Below are 20,207 nucleotides of genomic sequence, written 5' to 3' on the forward strand. Positions count from 1 at the left end.
CCTCATTCCTCTCAAGCCCCTCTCCAAGCCAACTGATAAGGGAGGTCCTCCTCCCCTTCCATCTGACCCTAACTGATCAGGTCTCATCAGGACTGGCTGCATTGTCCTCCTCTGTGGCCTGTGCTCCCCTCTCAGGGGGAGGTGATCAAAGAGCCAGCCACTTAGTTCATGTCAGAGACAGTCCCTGTTCCCATTGCTAGGGAATCCCTTGTATACTGAGCTGTCATGGGCTACATCTGAGCAGGGAATCTAGGTTATATCCATGAATAGTCCTTGGTTGGAGTATCAGTCTCAAAAAAGGCCACTTGCCCAGATTTTTTGTACTGTTGTTCTCCTTGTGGAGCTCCTGCCCTCTCCAGGTCTTACTATCTGCCCCTTCTTTTATAAGATTTCCTGTACTCTGCCCAATGTTTGGTTATGAATCTCAGCATCTGCTTTGATACACTGCTAGGTAGAGTTTTTCAGAGGCCCTTTGTGGTAAGCTCCTGTCCTCTTGCATGTTTTTTTCTTCTTTCAATGTCCATCCTATTTTTCTTTCTGAGTGAGGATTGGTCATCTTACCCAGGGAAGGAAAAATTTCTAATTGTTCACATAAGTAATCTCATATTGAGATAGTCTATGTATAAGTTTACCCACGTAATCAGCTTTTAGAGAATAAGTACCATATACTAGACTTACTGGTTAACTAATAATAAATGTAGTTGTTCTGTTGAGGTGACCATCATCAATTCTTCAAACCTAGCATATGATTACAATGGTAGGTACAATCTAAGTAGAAACTTAAACTACAATAAAATAATGAAGCATAACTTATATTAACCATTCAGAAAAGGTTTCACAAATAAAGAATACCTTCTGAAAGTGTTTGTGTGAATACTCACAGCATACATACAGATAAAATAATTATGGTAATATCATTTACACACAGAGAGGATTTTTTTTTTTTTTCAGGAAAAAGGCTTATTTGGCTTATTCTGCGAACCCTGGCTATGAAGGGCCCATTATCTTTGGGCCTGTGATAAAGAAGGACATCATGAAAGGGAAGATATATTGAGATGAGTTCTTCACTTCACAGCAACCTAAAAGCAAAGAGAAAAGTCAGTGTCCCAAAGCCCTTCAAAGGCACACTAGTGTCCTTGATTACTTCTACAAACATCTCCTAAAAGTTCCACCATTATTCAAAGATGTCACATGGCCTGAAGAGCCAGGCTTTCAACACATGACACTGAAAATCCACCATACCTCAGAGTCACAGTAGTGACTCAACTGTAATACTTTCCCTTGGTCTTTTCTCAGCCTCCAGAAGCCAAGATGACCAACTCTACACTTCTTTGCTCATAAGACTTTCAAAAAACTTTTTAAATAATCATTTCAGTGCTAACTCCTATCCCCAAAGGTGGGAAGCATGTAGCCAAGTAAACAACTGAGAAAAACAGGTCTAAAAGTACTGTGCACCACTATTCAGTCTCCAGCAGCCCCGAGGTTTAAGGTAGTTTGTGCAGATAGCTGAAATAGTTTGTGGGCTAGCTACCCAATGATCACACAATCGTCAGAGTCTTCAGCATATGTGACAGGGTATAAATGTCATTCCAACCCTGCTCAGGCTGCCTGAAAATTTTCTCCAAAGCCTAGGCCATTTCCAGTAGCTATAGTGTAGCAAGATTCTGCTCTGGGTGCAACTGCCAAAACGAGATCTCTGCTTACTTCTCCCTCTTTTTGCCATACATAGAAAAGAAAGAAGGAGAGGGACTGCTTGAGTCTAGCCAGCACAGAGTCCTTTAACTCCAACTCAGGACACATGAGGTTAAGAATAAAGACACCTTCATGATTCAGGATGCTTTCAACCTTCTGCAGTAGGTCCATAATAGCTAGGGGAGGAAAACTCATTCCCTTTGTTTTGTCTTTATTGCCAAACATTATCAACATATATTGAACATTATCACATCATAGTCAGATAACATTTCTTCTCCTGCCAGGCTGGGGATGTAGTCCATGCCATATGTAATGGGAACCTTCATCTCATCATTGTATGAAAAGTCAAACCCTGGGTGGCCACTTCCAACACGGAGGGGTAAGTCTCAACAGCATCGATAAAGGACTTTGAGAAATGATCAGGAATGAAGAGTGGGAGCTACTCCCACCTATGCCCACCACAATAATGCCAAGGGAGTCTTTACGACCATCCCTGGGTTCAGAGCACAGCAAGGACAGGCATCACGGCTTTATGGTGTTCACAAAAGGGATAAAGCTTATCAACCCTGGGGTAGAAAAGAAGTCTTTGGAAGTATCAGGAAGTCTCTGTTCCTTCTCTTCCTTTCTCTGTTTCTTCTGGGTTTTGCGAGACATATCCTTCAGAAACCTGGTTTTCAAGTGCACCAAGTTCCTGTGGCTGAGAAGATGAGCTACTTCCTCTTGTACATCCTCAACAATGTGGTCACCCCTCAAGGCACTATGGTCTTGGTGCTAAACAGTCTGAGCCCCAATGTCTCTCTCCACAGAGAGAAAGAGCACCTGCTGCTGGGGAGGGATCCGGGCTGGGGCCAGCTCGATGACACAGGTTGACGACTCTTATTGAATACTCTCCATGTCATCATGCTGTTGACCTCAATGAAGAGTCATTGTTACTAAACTCCTGGAGCCTGTGCTGACTGCCAACTGCTTCTACCCTTCTTTCATGCCAAAGAGGCACTCAGTCTCATGGTCCTGGGTTATGATGAAAATACCAAAATGACTGTCTTACAATGGTTTCACAGTGAGGTTGTCCACCACCTGGAGGGTATTGCATGGTTCCCTGTGATCCCCATTGCATAAGACAGAAACGTGCTCCCCAGCCCAGCCTAGGGTCACAGCTGGATCTGCTGTTCCTGGAAGGCCTCAGCCAACAAATCCAGGCTTGTCAGCCATGAAGATATCTCTTGCTCCTAAATACAGAGCTCAAGAATTTGAAGGGCAAAGCCAAGGACTGGATTAAACTTGTCAAAAGCAAAGATAGGCTGGGAGAACTGAGGCTCTGTTTCGAGCACCGGTTACTGGGACCAGTATACTTGGTATCACGTGGTACACCCTCACCACCCACCCTCCTGAGTGAAGTGACCTATTTCTTTCTTCCAGATGTGATACTGACCAAAGAAAATGCAGAGTTAGTAACTGCCTACCTGCAGGACACTGCCAACCTCAGCCAACGTGGGTTTGATTAGAGAACTTTCTCCCTCTCTCCCTCCCTCCCTGTCTCTCTCTCTCTCTGTTACATGAACATGTGTGCAAATGTAGACATCGCTATTTGCTTCTTTGCTTGTGTGTGAACACTAGAGGTCAACTTTGTGTATCTTGTAGGCTCTCCACCTTACTTTTTGTGGTAGTGTCTTTTTCTAAAACGGAAGTTCATAGATTTGCATAGATAAGGTGACCAGTGATCTACATGTCTCTACTCAACTGCTTACATGTCTCTATTTTCCTATCAATATTTACTAGTCAAACCTCCAGCAATGAGGTTACAAATGCTGAGTGCTTCATCCAGCTCTTATATGGATGCTGGGAATCTAAATCAAAGTCTCCATGCTTGTGTAGCAAACACTCACTATGCAATCAATCTCTCCATCCTGCACATAGATGCCTTAAGGATTAGTGAGACTAATTTGCAAAAAGAAAGAAAGAAAGAAAGAAAGAAAGAAAGAAAGAAAGAAAGAAAGGAAGGAAGGAAGGAAGGAAGGAAGGAAGGAAGGAAGGAAGGAAGGAAGGAAGGAAAAAGAAGGAAAGAAAGAAAGAAAGAAAGAAAAATGCAACATGCCTGAAATCAAAGAACTATCTGATGGCCAATGCAGTTGTAAAAGAGTTAGAAAGTTAAGCTAGTCAGTTGGCATGAAGGCCAGGTTGTACAATAAAGGGTCAGAGGATATTGAATCTTATTGGCTACTTCAGTGATGTTTTGTTTGATATAATATGATGGGAAGACTTCAAAGGTTCTTAAACAATGGACCATTATATTCCTTCTAACTGCATCATGTTAAATTGTTAGAGTGCTCATGAAAAATGATTATTAAAGTTGGGGTGATAGAAGCTGTTGCAATATGATATGTAAGATGTGTCATGACTTAACCAAGAGGGTTTTTTTTTTTTTTTAATTTAGAAAGGGCAATGATTATCGAATGGCAGAGAAACACTTAAAGAAATGCTCAACCTCATTAGCCATCAGGAAAATGCAAATCAAAATTTCCCTAAGATTTCACCTTACACCCATCAAAATGGCTAAGATCAAAAGCTCAAGAGACAACACATGCTGGAGAGGTTGTGGAGAAAGGGGAAACCTCCTCCACTGCTGGTGGGAATGTAAACTTGTACAACCACTCTGTAAAGCAATCTGGCGCTTTCTCAGACAAATAGAAATAGCGCTTCCTCAAGATCCAGCCATACTACTCTTAGGCATATATCCAAAAGAGGCTCAAGTACACAATAAGGACATTTGCTCAGCCATGTGTGTAGCAGCCTTATTTGTAATAGCCAGAAGCTGGAAACAGCCCAGATGCCCCTCAGTGGAGGAATGGATGCACAATTGTGGTATATCTACACAATGGATTATTACTCAGCAATAAAAAAAAAAAAAAAAAAAGGAAATCATGAAATTTGCAGGCAAATGGTGGGATCTGGAAAATATCATCCTGAGTGAGCTATCCTAGAAGCAGAGAGATGCGCACAGTATATACTCACTCATATAGACATATAATATAGGATAAACCTAATAAAATCTGTACACCTAAAGAAACTAATCAAGAGAGAGGACTCTTGCTAAAATGCTCAGTTCCTATCCAGAAAGGCAAAGAGGCTGGACATCAGAAGGAGAAAAGAGGGAACATGTCAGGAGCCTGACACAGAGGACCTCTGAATAGCTCTGCCCTGCAGACTATCAATGTAGATACTGAGACTTATGGGCAACCTTTGGACAGAGTCCAGGGAATCTTAGGAAAGAAGTGGGAAACAGTAAGATCTGGATAGGACAGGAACTCCATAAGGACAGCAACAGAACCAAAAAATCTGAGCACAGGGGTCTTTCCTGAGACTGATACTCCAACCAAGGACTATACATGGACATAACCTAAGACCCCTGCACAGATGTAGCCCATGGCAGTTCAGTATGCAAATGGGTTCCTTTGTGATAGGAACAGACACTGTCTCTGACATGAACTGATTGGCCTGCTCTTTAATTACCTCTTCCTGAGGGGGAAGCAGTATTACCAGGCCACAGAAGAGGACAAGGCACCCACTCCTGATGAGACCTAATTGACTAGGATCAGAAGGAAAGCAAAGAAGTCTTCCCTTATCAGTGGACTTGGGGAGGGGCATGCATGCAGAGGGTGGAGGAAGGGAGGGACTGGGATGGGAGGAGAGAGGGAACCATGGGGGGGGATACAAAGTGAATAAAGTGTAATTAATAAAGAAAAAAAAGGCAATGAGAGTCAGGAATGTTGAAGCAAAGACAAACTTTGATTTTGGATAAATGTAAAGTAAGAAAAAATGTTTAGAGAATGGATAGAGATTGGATAAAGAACCATGGAGGATGATTTACAGTACTTTTCATGATTTACAAGATTTCTCACCACGAGAAATTTGTTACATACCTGATTAATTTGCGGGTGTTGTGAGACAACTGGTAGAGATGGCATGGAAGAAATAAAATGACCAAGTGTGTGGCCTCAGAACATGAAAAGCCCCAATTCTACTCCACAAAGAGAAGCTTAGTAGTTTAGGCAAGGAATCTCAATCTATTCATTTAAAAGGAATTCTTTATCATTCTTTTGGATCACGTCTTGATTCACCTGTAAATAATTACAGATGACAGGAAAAGGACATTTAACAGTTATATGTTGTCCCACCTGCGGAACTAGTTATTGGGTGGGACTCCAGAGGGACCCTTACCTGAAAGGCAAAATGGGCGAGAAAGAAGAATGGGACCAAGCTAAATCTTGTCAAGGTCGTTTATTGAAAGCCAAGGTACAGAATATAAAGGAGGGAAAAGGGGGAAAGGGGGAGGGGGAAGGTGAGCTGGAATTTGCATTGACTCCAGCTCAAAGGGGGGCTGTTAGTGGAGCTGTCTGAGGGCTACTATCTTGCAAATTCCCTCAGTAAACCTTTTCTACGCTAATCTATTCCTGTAGTCTTGACTCAATATTTTTCTAAGGGAGGAATCCTTTGACTCCCAGCCCAGGGTTGGTCGGAGGGACTCTCTGTCTGTGGCTCAGGGTCAGTCTGAGATATTTCTCTGGCTCATAGCTCAGGGTCAGTCTTTGGCAATATGTAGAATCCTTTATTTCAAAACAAAATCAAAACTTAACAATCAATTGGAACAAATAGTAAGCAATGAAACTTAAGACCAGAATGGACCAAAATATGTCTTGCCTTTGGAGCTACAAAAAGAACTTAAATTTTTTTTTAATCATAAGAATTTATTTGAGGATCATGTGAGTATATAAAAGACATAGGATAAATGAATGATGTACAAGACAAAAAATTTTAAGAGCCAGAGGCTCAGGGAATTGGCTGTAAGATGCATCTCCCAATGATGATAGAAGCTACACCCACAAAGTCTCAGCAATATGACTGGCTAAATGAGCTGGATAAGGACAACAGCAAAGTTGTCAAAATAAGTGGGAGAAAGTCCAGGAAGCCTCAAGCCTACATAAATAAGTATAGGCAACTGAGGATCCCTGGAAGCATAAAGAGGTAGTCTTCCTCAAAGAAAAGCACACCAGTTGTTTGTCTAGTGCTAAAGGATCAGCTCTGAAAACATACACACTGGTAACGTTATGTGGACTGAGATAGTTACATTTAGGATTATACATGTATGTCCACACACATTTATGAATGTGATAACTAATTTTTTATCTTTTTTAATTTTTTTATTATTATTAGTTACATTTTATTAACTGCATCCCAGCTGTATCCAGCTCCCTCATTCCCTCCCATTCTCATCTTCCCTCCCCCATCTCCTCCCTGCCCCCTTCCAAGTCCACCGATTGGGGAGGACCTCCTCCCCTTTCATCTGATCCTGTTTTATCAAGTATCATCAGGACTGGCTGCAAAATCCTTCCCCATGGCCTAGCAGGACTGCTCCTCCCGTGGGGGTGGGGTGGGGAGGTCAAAGAGCCTGCCATTGAGTTCCTGTCAGAAATAGTCCCTGTTCCCCTTACTATGGAAACCAACTGGTTACTGAGCTACCACGGGCTACATTCAAGCAGAGGTTCCAGGCCATATCCATACATGGTCCTTGGTGGAGTGTCAGTCTCAGAAAAGACTCCTGTGCCCAGATATATTTGGTTGTTGTGGAGCTCCTATCCTCTCCACATCATAGTAACTCCCCCTTCTTTCATATGATTGGAACTCTGCCAATAGTTTGGTTATGAGTCTTAGTATCTGCTTTGATAAACTGCTAAGTAAAGCCTTTCAGAGGCCCTCTGCAGTAGGCAACTGTCCTGATACTTATTTTCTCCTATGGCCAATGCCCATCCCATTTGTTTTTCTAAGTGAGCAGGCTCTTTGACCTCCCCCCCCCCCCCAAGGAAGGAGCATTCCTGCTAGGCCTCAGTGAAGGACTTTGTAGCCAGTCCTGAAGATACCTGATAAAACAGGGTCAGATGAAAACGGAGGAAGTCCTCCCCAATCAGGGGACTTTGAAAGGGGCAGGGAGGAGATGAGGGAGAGAGGGAGAGAGGAGAGAAGGAGGACTTGGAAGGGAATGAGGGAGCGGGATAAAGCTGGGCTACAGAGTTAATAAAATGTAACTAATAATAAAAATAAATAAATGATGAAATGAGCAATTTAGAAAAAAGAAAATGCTCATAGCTTTGTTAATAAAAGGTGTATTAACGGGAAATGTTGGGGTTCTCTTAACAAGCCCTGTTTCTGGAATATCCAAAATATATCAAGATATAGCCAAATATATTAGAGAGAAAATACATGCTGCGGGAGAACCTGGGGTTCTGCAGTGCTCTTGTGCATAGGGAAGAGTATCAAGTGTGTTGCTACTAGCAGATGGGTTTAAAAAAAAACATTAACATTAAATGGACCTAAAAAAAGATGAGCTGTCAATATATAAACATACGTGTGGGTGTGTGAAAATGATTCAATGGTGTTTAAATCATACATAAAGGAAAAGAGTCTGAAGAAAAAAATGGTAAGTCAATTAATTGTTCCACAGTCTAGAAATACTGCCTCATAGACAATTACTTTCTTTTATATTGAGTACTGGTATTTGAATCCCAATAACCACATTAGCATGATGGTTTTTCCATAATTATAGCACTCAGAGATAAAATCTGAGAATCCCTAGAGCACCCTTGCCAGACCAAATAGGCCAGTCAGATAGTTTGGGGTTCAATTTAGAGACCATGTCTTAATGAATATGATGGATAGTCAAGAGGACTCCTGACATCAGCTGTGGCCCTTTACACATTACATTACACAACAACACACACACACACACACACACACACACACACGTGCACAGGTGCACATACACTCAGAACAAAATAAATAGACTTTCCTTAATTAGGAAAAGGGATTATTTATAGAATAATCACACATGTACATGTGACACTTTAAACTGTTTTCATATTTAGGTTAGAAATGTAATAAATAAGTAAGAATATTGTCCAAAACATCAAGGCAATTATAAATGTGTGACAAGTTTTTCAGGACCTTGGGATTAACCACTTATAGTTAATGCAACTAGTTTTTCAGAATTTATGAAAAACATAAAAAAATTAAAAAGTCAGAGTTATATTCTCCCTCAGGGAAATTCTGAGAAAAGCAAAGAATTAAAAAAAAATAATAATAATAATAATAAAAGTAAAAGGTGAGGAAAGTAAGAAAAAGAAGAAATGGATAAATGGCTGGAGACAAAGTAAAGAGGAGAGGAAGGGAAAGGGGGGAAAGGCAGGAATAAAGAGACAGGAAATGGAGAGAGAAGGTTGGGGATGAAGTGATGGAGGGAGAGGAAAGAGAAGGGCATAACAAAAGAGAGAAGCAGACAAGAAGGCAAACAGAAGGAAGAGAATTCTATCTATTTTGACAATTTTTCTCAAAATATTTGAAAAGCATCACATTTCCTCTCTCAGTGAATGAATTCATAGGCATTATATGAATTGCATTCTATTTGGATAGAAAGAGTTTGGGGGGCGAGGAAAAATGGCAGACATTGGCTGCACTGCACCTCTTCACATACTTTGGAGTTATGTGTACACTCAAAATTCCATGATCTTTCGCCAGTATTGGGTCTGTAAAAATAAAACAAGCAAACAAAAGAACCTGAGTGAGTGTAAGGCAAGGCAGAAAGGTGGGACTAACTAAAATAATGCTCTGATATGACAGATTACTTCCGAATGTTGCCAGTTGTAGCCCTTGGGCTGCTGATAGGGTGTGAATGCTGGCCAACACAAACTTTTGAACTTACTTAATACATGTGATTTTGTTACAGTTTTTCTCAACTCAGTTTCACAGTTCGAGACTCTGAATTCTGTAGATGACCACTCATGTTTCAGTTTCAAAAGTACTAACCATGTCTGCTAATATGCTCCAAAATATTTCTTTCCTATAGTGAATATTTATAGAATATGGCACCTATAGCTCCATAGACTAATATTTATTTGTCTTCTAAATAAATCCCTTAATTAAAAATAACACTTTTTAATAGAGTATCTTATGAGGAACCTTAGGTTAACATGAACGGATTCTGATGTGAATAACAGCAAACAATGTCCATTCCACTGACAGAACCTGTTTGAACCTGCAGAACAATCCACAAAGTGTAGGAAAAGTGATGTACATTCCATGTAAAACTGAGAGTGACCTAAATTACATATCTCAGAGGTGGATGGAAAGATTCCATTTTTTAAAAGTCAGTTCCAGGGGGGGAAAACTTATGGAATATCTGTTTATACTCATTCTTTTTTAAGTCTCAGTAATGTTCCAGTGAGATTAAATGATAGACCTATAGATAGACACAAACTCAATGGCATGCAGAATGATGCTCATACAAAAAAAAATGTTTTAGAATTCTCAAGGAATTAAAGAGCAGATTACTGTTAGCTTCTATTATTACTGCTGTTCAATTATTGGTTCAAGAATATATTAAAGAAAAATTTGGGGGATACTTTTCACTAGATAGTAAACGATTTTGAATGAAGGAGGAATGGAAAGAGTATAAAAATCTATCAAAATATAAACTATTTTTGATGGTTATTCTTGGTTGTCAACTTAACTACATCTGAAATTAACCAACATGCAAATGACTGGGCACAGCTGTAAGGGATTGTTTTTTCTTAATTAAATCATTGGAAGTGGGAAGACCCACCTCTAGTCCAGTCCTTTTCAGAGGAGGGAAGATCCAACTCCAAATCCAGACCACACATTCTGATAGAAGCCTATACATAAAGGACATAGATGAAAGAATCTCTTTCTCTGTCTCCTCTCTCTGTCTCTGTTTCTCTTTCTCTGTCTCTCTCTGTGTGTCTCTGTCTCTCTTTATTTCTCTGCCTTTTAGTTCTTCATCTCACCAGCAAGTTTATTCCTTAATTAGCATTAGAACCTATTTCTTTGAGATTCTGGTGTATAGTGAAGACCAGCTGAGACATCCAGCCTCAGCAACGGAAGAACTGATGGAATGTTGAGTTAGCTGTACCACAGCCTATGAGCCATTTATATATACATATGTATACTTACACATACAATGTTTATATATATATAGTATATATTACATATATACTTATTCTATAAGTTCTGTTACTCTAGAGAACACTGACTAATACCCTACTATTTTAATTGAGGAGCTGAAAAGTTTACAGTTTAAAAAATAAGTGAATCATCTTCCTCTGTGGCCTGGCAAGGATGCACCCCCCAGGGGAAAGGTGAGCAAAGAGAGTGCCACTGAGTTCATGCCAGAGACAGCTCCTATACCTCTTACTAGGGAACTCACTTGGAAAGTGAGCAGCCTATGGTCTTTCTTTGAACAGGGGGTTTAGGTCCTCTCCATGCATGGTCCTTGGTTGGAGTATTGGTCTCTGCAGGCTCCCCTAGGCCCAGTTATTTTGGCTCTGTTGTTCATTTTGTGGAGTTCCTTCCCCTCTAGATCTTTCTCTCTCTGTCTTCTTCCATAAGTTTTCTGGTACTCTGCCCAAAGTTTGGCTATGAGTCTCAGTATCTCCTTTGATACCTTGGTGGGTACAGTCTTTCAGAGGTCCTTTGTGGAAGGCTTCTGTACAGTTTTTTTTCTCCTACTTCTGATGTCTATCCTGTTTGCTCTTCTGAATGAGGATTAAGCATCTTCTCTAAGGTACTGCTTGTTATTTAGCTTCTTTAGGACTATAGATTCTAGTTTGTCTTATATTTTCTTATATTTATCTTATATTACATGGCGAATATTCACTTAAAAGTGAGTATATACCATAGGTGTCTTTCTGCTTCTGGGTTACCTCACTCAGGATGATCTTTTCTAGTTCCCTCCACTTGCTTGTGAATTTCATGGTTTCCTTGTTTATACTTGCTGAATAGTATTTCATTGTGTAAATATACCATTGAGGGACATCTAAGTTGTTTCCAGAATCTGGTTATTACAAATACAGCTGCTATGAACACGGTTGAGCAAATGCCCCTACTGAATGGTAGGGCATCTTTTGGGTATAAGCCAAGGAGTAGTATAGCTGGATATTGAGGTAGCACTATTCCTAATTTTCTGAGGAAGTGCCAGATTGATTTCCAAAGTGGTTGTACAAGGTTACATTCCCACCAACAATGGAGGAGGGTTCTCCTTCTTCACAACCTCTCCAGCATGAATCATCCCTTGCTTTTTTTTATATTAGCCATTCTAACAGGTTGAAATGAACTCTCAGGGTTGTTTTGATTTGCATTTCCCTAATGACTAAGGATATTGAGCATTTCTTTAAGTGTTTCTCTGCTATTCGATATTTCTCGGCTGAGAATTCTCTCTTTAGATCTGTACCCCATTTTTTGATTGGATTATGTGGTTTGTTGGTGTTTAATTTCTTCAGTTATTTATATATTCTATCAAATGTAGGGTTGGTGAAGATCTTTTCCCAGTCTGTAGGCTGTCATTCTGTTCTAATGACATTAATCTTTGCTTTACAGAAGTTTCAGTTCCATGGGGTTGCATTTATTAATTCTTGATCTAAAGCCTGTGCTGTTGGTATTCTGTTCAGGAAGTTGTCTCCTGTGCTGATGAAGTCCAGGTTCTTCCCTACTTTTTCTTCTAACAGATTTAGTGTGTCTGGTTTTTGATGAGAACTAATAAGCTAGGGTCAGATAAACGTGTCCTCCCCTATCAGGTGACTAGGGAAATGGCATGAGGGGAGAAAAGGGGGGTGGGTAGGAATGGGAGGAAATAAGGGATAGGGATACAGAGAGGATCAAAAACTGAATAAATTGTAATTAATTATTAATTAAATTGAAAAAATAAAATAGGTAAAAAGTGAATTTGAAATAAAGTAGTGTTATTGAGTTTGTTTAAAAAATAAACCAAAATAAAAGATAAATGAAAACTAAAAAAAGAGAAGAAATTTCTTAGCAACCATTTTCCTTGAGTGTTTCCAAATGTATATATCAAAAATTTGGATGATTAAAAGAATATGATTGGAATTGTATAGGATTTTTGATGTTATAATTCTTACTTTATCAGTAAATTTTGTGCTAATTTTGTTTTCAATATTCCATACTTTAAATGAAACATTAACAGACCAGGAAAACAGTGGTGCAGGTATCACAACACCACATGATTAGAGGCACTGTGAAAAAATTCAGAGAAGCCAGCTGGACAAATGGATAAGATTGTAATCAAGTATGCTTTATTCATCCTATGCTTCCCAGCCTGGCATGGCATTCCTCCTTTATAGCACAATGTCAGAGTAGAGATCACAGTCAGAGTAATCAAATAAACATCATGATATTTCATCAAAATACATCTAAAATTGATCCCAAGTTAAGCAGCATAGACAAAAAGAAAGGGAGAGAATGATCTTCCCCTCTCCAAAATAGCTGTCAACTGAGTACGTATCTTCAGTATGAGTCAGGTCTCCTTGTTTATGCCAGAATTTTAGCTGGCTTGATATTTGCAGGTCTTGGGAGCACTGATGCACTTAGCTGTTTATTGATAGTAGAGAAAACAGAGAAGTTGGGAGCTGGATATGTTGGGAGAACGTAGAGGAGTTGGAGGAAGAAAGTAACTGGTGGATTATGAACATATTTTATTGTATTCATCTATGAGATTATCAAGAATAAAGAAACTATCCTTCAAAGAGAAAACATCATCTGCAAGCTTGTGTTTTTACATAATCAGTCCTTTATCAACATATAATTATCTTCTTGTTTTAAAATTTGTCTTTTTAAAATTTGCTTGCTTGCCTGCTTGCTTAGGCCAACATGAAAAACTGGCATAGACTAATATCTGTTTGCATGCTCTAGAATATTTCCAGAATTTCTAAATTATTTGAGTGTAAAAAATGTATTTGTGCTGCTAGGAAGTAATAAAATGAGCCATCTTATTAAACAAAGTCAAAAGAAATTAAATTTTAAAAGAACAAGTGTTTCAGGGAGAAAGAGTTTCTTTTCATTATTGTAGTAAGAAATCTCATTTCTTTTATAGCAGCAGTGGAAGTGTGTCCATGGAATTAGATACAATTTCATATATTTTTACCCAATAGGAATACGGGTGATTTCAGATGTGCTTATATTCTTTGACTCTGAGTTTTCAAAAGTACACTGTGTTTCATCATTTATTTTGTAGACAGCAGGGAGAAAAATAAGCTTTGTTGATGTTTTATTTGCAAGATTCTAAAGGAATGAGACTTGAAGACTTTCTAAAAGAACTGGTATCAAAGTTTAGATAATGCAGCCTCCAAACTAATAAACTTATAAGATATTAACTACAGCCCACGTGAAGTACATTAGTATTTTCTTCCAGTTCCCAAATTACAGAGGTGTACAAGTGATTGGTCTTAAATGTGCTTCTAAAGGTCATATTGTTTCCCTAGTAACTTGTCCACAAAATTCTTGTTTTACTACATTACTTTCTTAGATTATCAAAATCATCTTTTAAAAATCACATCATATCCTGTTTTTACAAACATAAAGCATTTATAGTATTAATATACATTAGGTACTCTCCTTAGAATTTCCTTTATGTTTCAAGGAAGATAATAATCCTTACTGAGCATTGTTTGCTCTAAAGTGAAAGTACACACTTAAAGATAACAGATCTGAAATCACTTATAGCCACTGTTTTTTGTGATTTACCTCTGAAATTCTCCACAGGTTTGGATACAGGCTCCTTAACACGTAGCACTATTTGGGCAGGTTGTGAATCCTTTATGTGCTGCAGCCTACAGCCTAGCTAGTTAAAAAAGCCATGAGGAGTCAGTGGTGGTATCCAGCCCCTGATTCCATTGTTCTCCATTTCCTGACCCACAGTGGTGTGAATACTGCTATAAATCCCCACTGCCTTGATATCATTCATCCTTTCCCCACCAAGATAGACAGAAACATTCCAAAACCATGACCCAAAGTGCATATCACCTCTTTTAAGTTACTTTTTATTCAACTACTCTGGTCATACTAATAAAGGCCTAACCAAAACCTTGACATATTTCCATTCCAGTGAAGATAATGGTACATAAAAACATTCTTCAAATAAACAAATAAACATTTGTCTTCTTCAATCCTGATGTTCAACAGTGAGAAAAAGATAAGTAGAAGAAAAACCTAATCTGATAGTCATCAAATTCTGTATTAATCAGGGTTCTCTAGAGGCACAGAACTACATAAAAGGAGATGTATTACTTTGGCTTACAAGATAGGGGCTGAATAGGTCAACAATGGCCACCAGCACGCTGGAGAGGCTGGGGATCTGTTAGATACTCAGTCCGTGAAGTTGGATGTTGCAGCAATCCCAGCCTGGCACTGAAGTTTTAATTAACTACTGGATAGTCACTGATAGAAACACTCACGAACAAGAACCAAAAAACACCCATCAGAATGGCCAAGATGAAAAGCTCAAGTGACAATAAATGTTGGAGAGATTGTGGAGAAAGAGGAACCCTCCTCCACTGCTGGTGGGAATGTAAACTTGTACAACCACTCTGGAAATCAATTTGGCGCTTTCTCAGACAAATAGGAATAGCGCTTCCTCAAGATCCAGCCATACTACTCCTAGGCATATATCCAAAAGAGGCTCAATTACACAATAAGGACATTTGCTCAGCCATGTTTGTATCAGCCTTATTTGTAATAGCCAGAAGCTGGAAACAGCCCAGATGCCTCTCAACTGAAGAAAGGATGCAGACACTGTGGTACATCTACACAATGGAGTATTACCCTGCAATGAAAAAAAAGGAATTCATGAAATTTGCAGGTAAATGGTGGGACCTGGAAAGGATCATCCTGAGTGAGCTGTCCCAGAAGTAGAAAGACACACATGGTATATACTCACTCATATAGACATATAACATAGGATAAACCTACTAAAATCTGTACATCTAAAGAAACTAATCAAGAAAGAGGACCCTGACTAAAATGCTCAATCCTCATCCCAAAAGGCAAAGAGGATGGACATCAGAAGAAGAAAACAAGAAACAACCTAGGAACCTGCAACAGAGGGCCTCTGAAAGTCTCTGCCCTGAAGACTATAAAAGCAGATGCTGAGACTTATGGCCAACTGTTGGGCAGTTCATGAAATCTTATGTAAGAAGTAGGAAATAGTAAGATCTGGAAAGGACAGGAACCCCACAAGGAGAGCAACAGAACCAGAAAATTTGAACACATGGGTCTTCCCAGAGACTCATACTCCAACCAAGTACCAGGCATGGATATAACCTAGAACCCCTGCACAGATGTAGTCCATGGCAGTTTAGTGTCTAAGCGGGTTATATAGTAATGGGAAGAGGGACTGCCTCTGACATAAGCTGATTGGCCTGCTCTTTGATCACCTTCCCCTGAGGGAGGAGCAGCTTTAGCAGGCCACAGAAGATGACAATGCAGCCACTCCTGATGTGGTCTGATAGACTAAGATCAGAAAGAAGGAGAGGAGGTCCTATCCTATCAGTGGACTTGGGGAGGGGCATGTGTGAAGAAGGGGGAAGGAGAGTGTGATCAGGAGGAGAGGATGGTGGGGCTTATTGGCCGATACAAACTGAATAAAGTGTAATTATTAAAAAAATAACAAAAAAAAAAGAAGCAAAAACTAGGCAGGCAGGTAGCATGACTTTTTCATTGACAATCTTTATATCTGGGCTGCCTAACAATTTTACTAGAGGATCTTCATACTTTAATTCATCTTTCTTGGAAATATTCTCACAGGACCTTCTCAAAACCCTGGATTTTAGGTGATCCCAAATGCATTCAGTTGAATATCACGATCACTGCAAATATTAAAGAATATATTTGAGTAGGTCAGGTGTTGCAGGATATTTGCTCACCTTCTGAACCTGGAGATTGTGTACTGGAAAAACCTGTTTCTAGTTGTGGTGTGGCTCAACCCTAGCACACACTTATAACACAAGCGCTTTCTGTACATGAGAGCTAAATAAAGTCAACCATAGGTCAAGAGGTGGAACAAGCAAACAATTAAAAGGGGGTGAAAATTAATCAACAAAAGGAGGGCTATTGAATTGAAGGTATGTAAGACAAGTGGAGAAGGTGAAATTGCTTTTTCCTTCTGGGATATGAGCTGAGTAGGAATGGCCTTTTCTTTCTGGAACATGAGCTGAGTAGGAAGGTCCAGTGGGTGCTCTCGCTGCCTCTCCAAGCTAGTATGTTTTTATCCCAGCATTTGGCTTCTGAGTCTTCATTGGTAAAATCAAACTTTTGGGATTTTTTTTTCTTTATAACAACAGTCAAGAAAACTCAGAAGAGAATAAATCCTCGTAAAACTCAGTAACATAGACATTGAGATTTTTATAACTCTTTTAAGCAAATTATGAATTTTAATCATTGTGCTTATAAGTAAAAAGGACTTCTAAAAGCAACTGTTGGCAACTGCCAGTACAATGTATCACTATACTCAGATTTTTTGAAGATTTATTTTGTTTTTATAATTGTGCCTATAAGTGTGTGAGTCTGTGCTCATGAGTATAAGTGCTCATAGAGTACATAGAGGGAATGGAGCTGCAGTTATAGGATGCCCAATGTGAGTGTTTGGAACCAAACTCTGGTCCTCTACAAGAACAGCAACCCAAAAACTGCCGAGTCATCTCTTTAGCTCCTATATTTACATTTTTATATAAAATATTTTCTTACTTTGTATCTTCTTTTTTATACAAAGACATTCCCCACTGATTTATGAAACAATGTTCATTCAGAAAAAGGATCAGAAGTCTTAAATGTCATAAACTATGACTACTATCATACTGGTTTTCCCTCAACCTAGTTGGAATGTGAACATTGCCACATAGCAGTATAGAGCAAGGTCATGCCAAATAAAATTCATGTCAGATAGAGGCATTTTCTGGCTCTATCTGCAAACAAAGCCATTTTGTGGTTCCAGCCCTTGACTCATCCATTTGTTTTCTGTACTCATTTTCAGGTTCTTCAGTTCATGTATCACCCACCCATATGTTTTATGTTTCAAAATCTCAACCAATTTATTTGAGTAAATTGAAGGCTCACAAATCTAAAGAGTTTTGAAGCTAATTACATTTTCCATTGCTTTGTTGCAGAGATTGAAATATGGTTGTCTTTCCTGGCTTAATCCTTATATTTAAAACAGTGAGTGGTTATGTACCTCTGATGCAGAGCAAGCAGGAAGCAGACTGTCAGAACAAATTTGTGGCAACATTTATTTCTGTCTAGCTTTATATGAGATTTCTAGACTTTGGCATTTCAAGTTTTCTAATGACAAAGTAACAGCATTTATATATTTCATATTAATCTTTTCTATTTTTCTTCATTATTTCTGTTAAGACCACCAGAAAGATAGAGCAACTAAAATTTCCCATTATCTGTAAAGTTCCCTGTTATGTAAGCATGAAGATCTGAATTCAGATACCTAGAACCAGTGAAAAGTCAAGCATGGTAGCTGGGTAGTGGTTGTATACATCTTTAGTTCAAGCACTGCAGAGGCAAACAAAGGCAGGCATATCTCTAAGTGTGAGGCCAACCTGGTTTATAGAGTGAGTTCCTGGACAGACAGCCAGGACTCCACTTTAACACCCTGTTGCAAAACAAAAAAATAAAAAGCAAAACAAACAAAAACAAGCCACACATGAAATGTGAATATGAAATATGCCAACAGTTCCACCACTGGTGGAAAAAAACGGGGCACAATCTGGCACATCTCTGGAGATAACTAACTAGCCAGTTAGTCTAACCAATGAATGGCCACCAGGTGCTCTGAGAAAATTCATTTCAAAAGGTAAAGTGCAGAGCAACTGCAAAATCACAGAAAACATCAATCTCTGACCTACACACACACACACACACACACACACACACACACACACACAAAACCAAACCAAACATAGGCATATGCCACATACACATACACAAAATGCTTACTCTTTGGTGACTGGGAGAAAGGGTGAACAGCAGTAGAGAACCCAATATCTTTCAGCCATATTGTGGGTAGCAGTGTAAACACAGGACAGCACTGTTTAAGATTTCTTCACATCCTCAGCAGCATGCAGTGACTAATACCACTGCCTACAAAGGCAGCCTACAGCGTCCCAATGCCAACAGCCACATCAGCTCCCTCATTAACTACGCCAAGACAGACTCCTCACTGTTATCATTGCTGAGAACACTGAACAGGTGACAAGCAGGCAGAGGTTTCTGCTGGATTAAATATAATGAAAAGAGACAGCCTCAAAGGAAACTCTTGAACAAATGATGCTTTGTTTATAGTATGAGGGAAAAGTTATACCCACCCTGACAAAATGTCACTTACTCTGAAATTGGAGTGAAGGAAATAAAGTCACTTATTAACTTTCTGCCAAAGAAAAGCAAACCCGTCACTCTTGATATCGCCAAGTTTATCGATATCTCCAGAAGCCAGCCTGACCTGTGGCTAGATCAAAGACAGCTGGGGTTTCCTTACTTGTCTGAGGCTGTGTGCCTGGGTAATAAATGAACCTGTGTGATACTCAACTTCTCTATCAATGTTCCTATCATAGAAAAAAACAAACAGACAAAAAGTGTTAGAAGTCTGTGAGGCCCTCAAAATTTTATGTTACAAGAGACCTAAAACAACAACAAACACAGCAGTTCTTCCAGTCACTTCTTTGGTAGGATTAGTCTTTTAAAAGCCCTCAGAGACCAAACCGAAGTGAAGGCTCAGTGCCTGACTTACTATTTCAATGTACTCACAGGGTATGAGCGACAAAGGCTTCTATTATTCAGTAGGGTTAATCCAGAGAAGCAGGTGCAACAAGTAAATACTTATCAGAAGATTTACTCTCTGCCATTGGCTTTTATTCAAATTATTTTTTAAAATTCTTCACTAATACATTACAACCTAACTGTGGTTTTCCCTCCATCCTTCCCTCCCAGCCTCTGTCCTCACCACCTCCCATCCACACTTCCTTTCTTCCTTCAGAAACGGACAGGCCTCCTAGGGATAGCAACTAAATATGGCATATCAAGTTGCAATAAGCCCTGGTACCTCCTCATGTATCAAGGCAGGACAAGGCAACCCAGCAGGAGAAAAGGTGTCCAAAAAGCAGGCAAAAATCACAAGAAATGGTCTCTGCCCCCACTGTCAGGAGTCCCACAAGACGATAAAGCTATGCAACTATAAGATAGCTGCAGAAGACCTAGGCCAGAACCATGCAGATTCCCTGATTGTCAGTTTAATCTCAGTGAGCCCCTATGAACCCACAGTTGATTTGGTGGGTTTTCTTCTGGTGTTCTTGATGCCTCTGCCCCCCACCTCATCTTCTGGAGGATTACACCTAATGTTTGGCTGTTGGTCTCTATCTGATTCCATCAGATGCTGAATAAAATTTCTCTGATGATGATTATGCTAGGCTCCTGTCTGCAAGTATAGCAATAACATTAGCAAGCATTTTATTTATTTATTTATTTATTTATTTATTTATTTATTTATTTATTTGCTTATTTATTTATTTATCTATCTATCCATTTATTCATTTATTTATTCATTTATTTATTTATTTATTTCAAGACAGGGTTTCTCTGTGTAGATTTGGCTGTCCTAGACT

The 20,207-nt window shown here is 39.3% G+C and overlaps 1 pseudogene; it reads right to left on the reverse strand.

Moving 5' to 3' along the window:
• Window positions 1–1,538: 1,538 nt before the first annotated feature.
• Window positions 1,539–20,207, reverse strand: part of LOC129669600 (eEF1A lysine and N-terminal methyltransferase-like) — an 86,120-nt pseudogene continuing 67,451 nt past the window's right edge.

This window comes from Psammomys obesus, unplaced genomic scaffold (assembly GCF_907164565.1).
Source record: "Psammomys obesus unplaced genomic scaffold, mPsaObe1.curated_primary_1811, whole genome shotgun sequence".
NCBI lineage: Eukaryota > Metazoa > Chordata > Mammalia > Rodentia > Muridae > Psammomys > Psammomys obesus.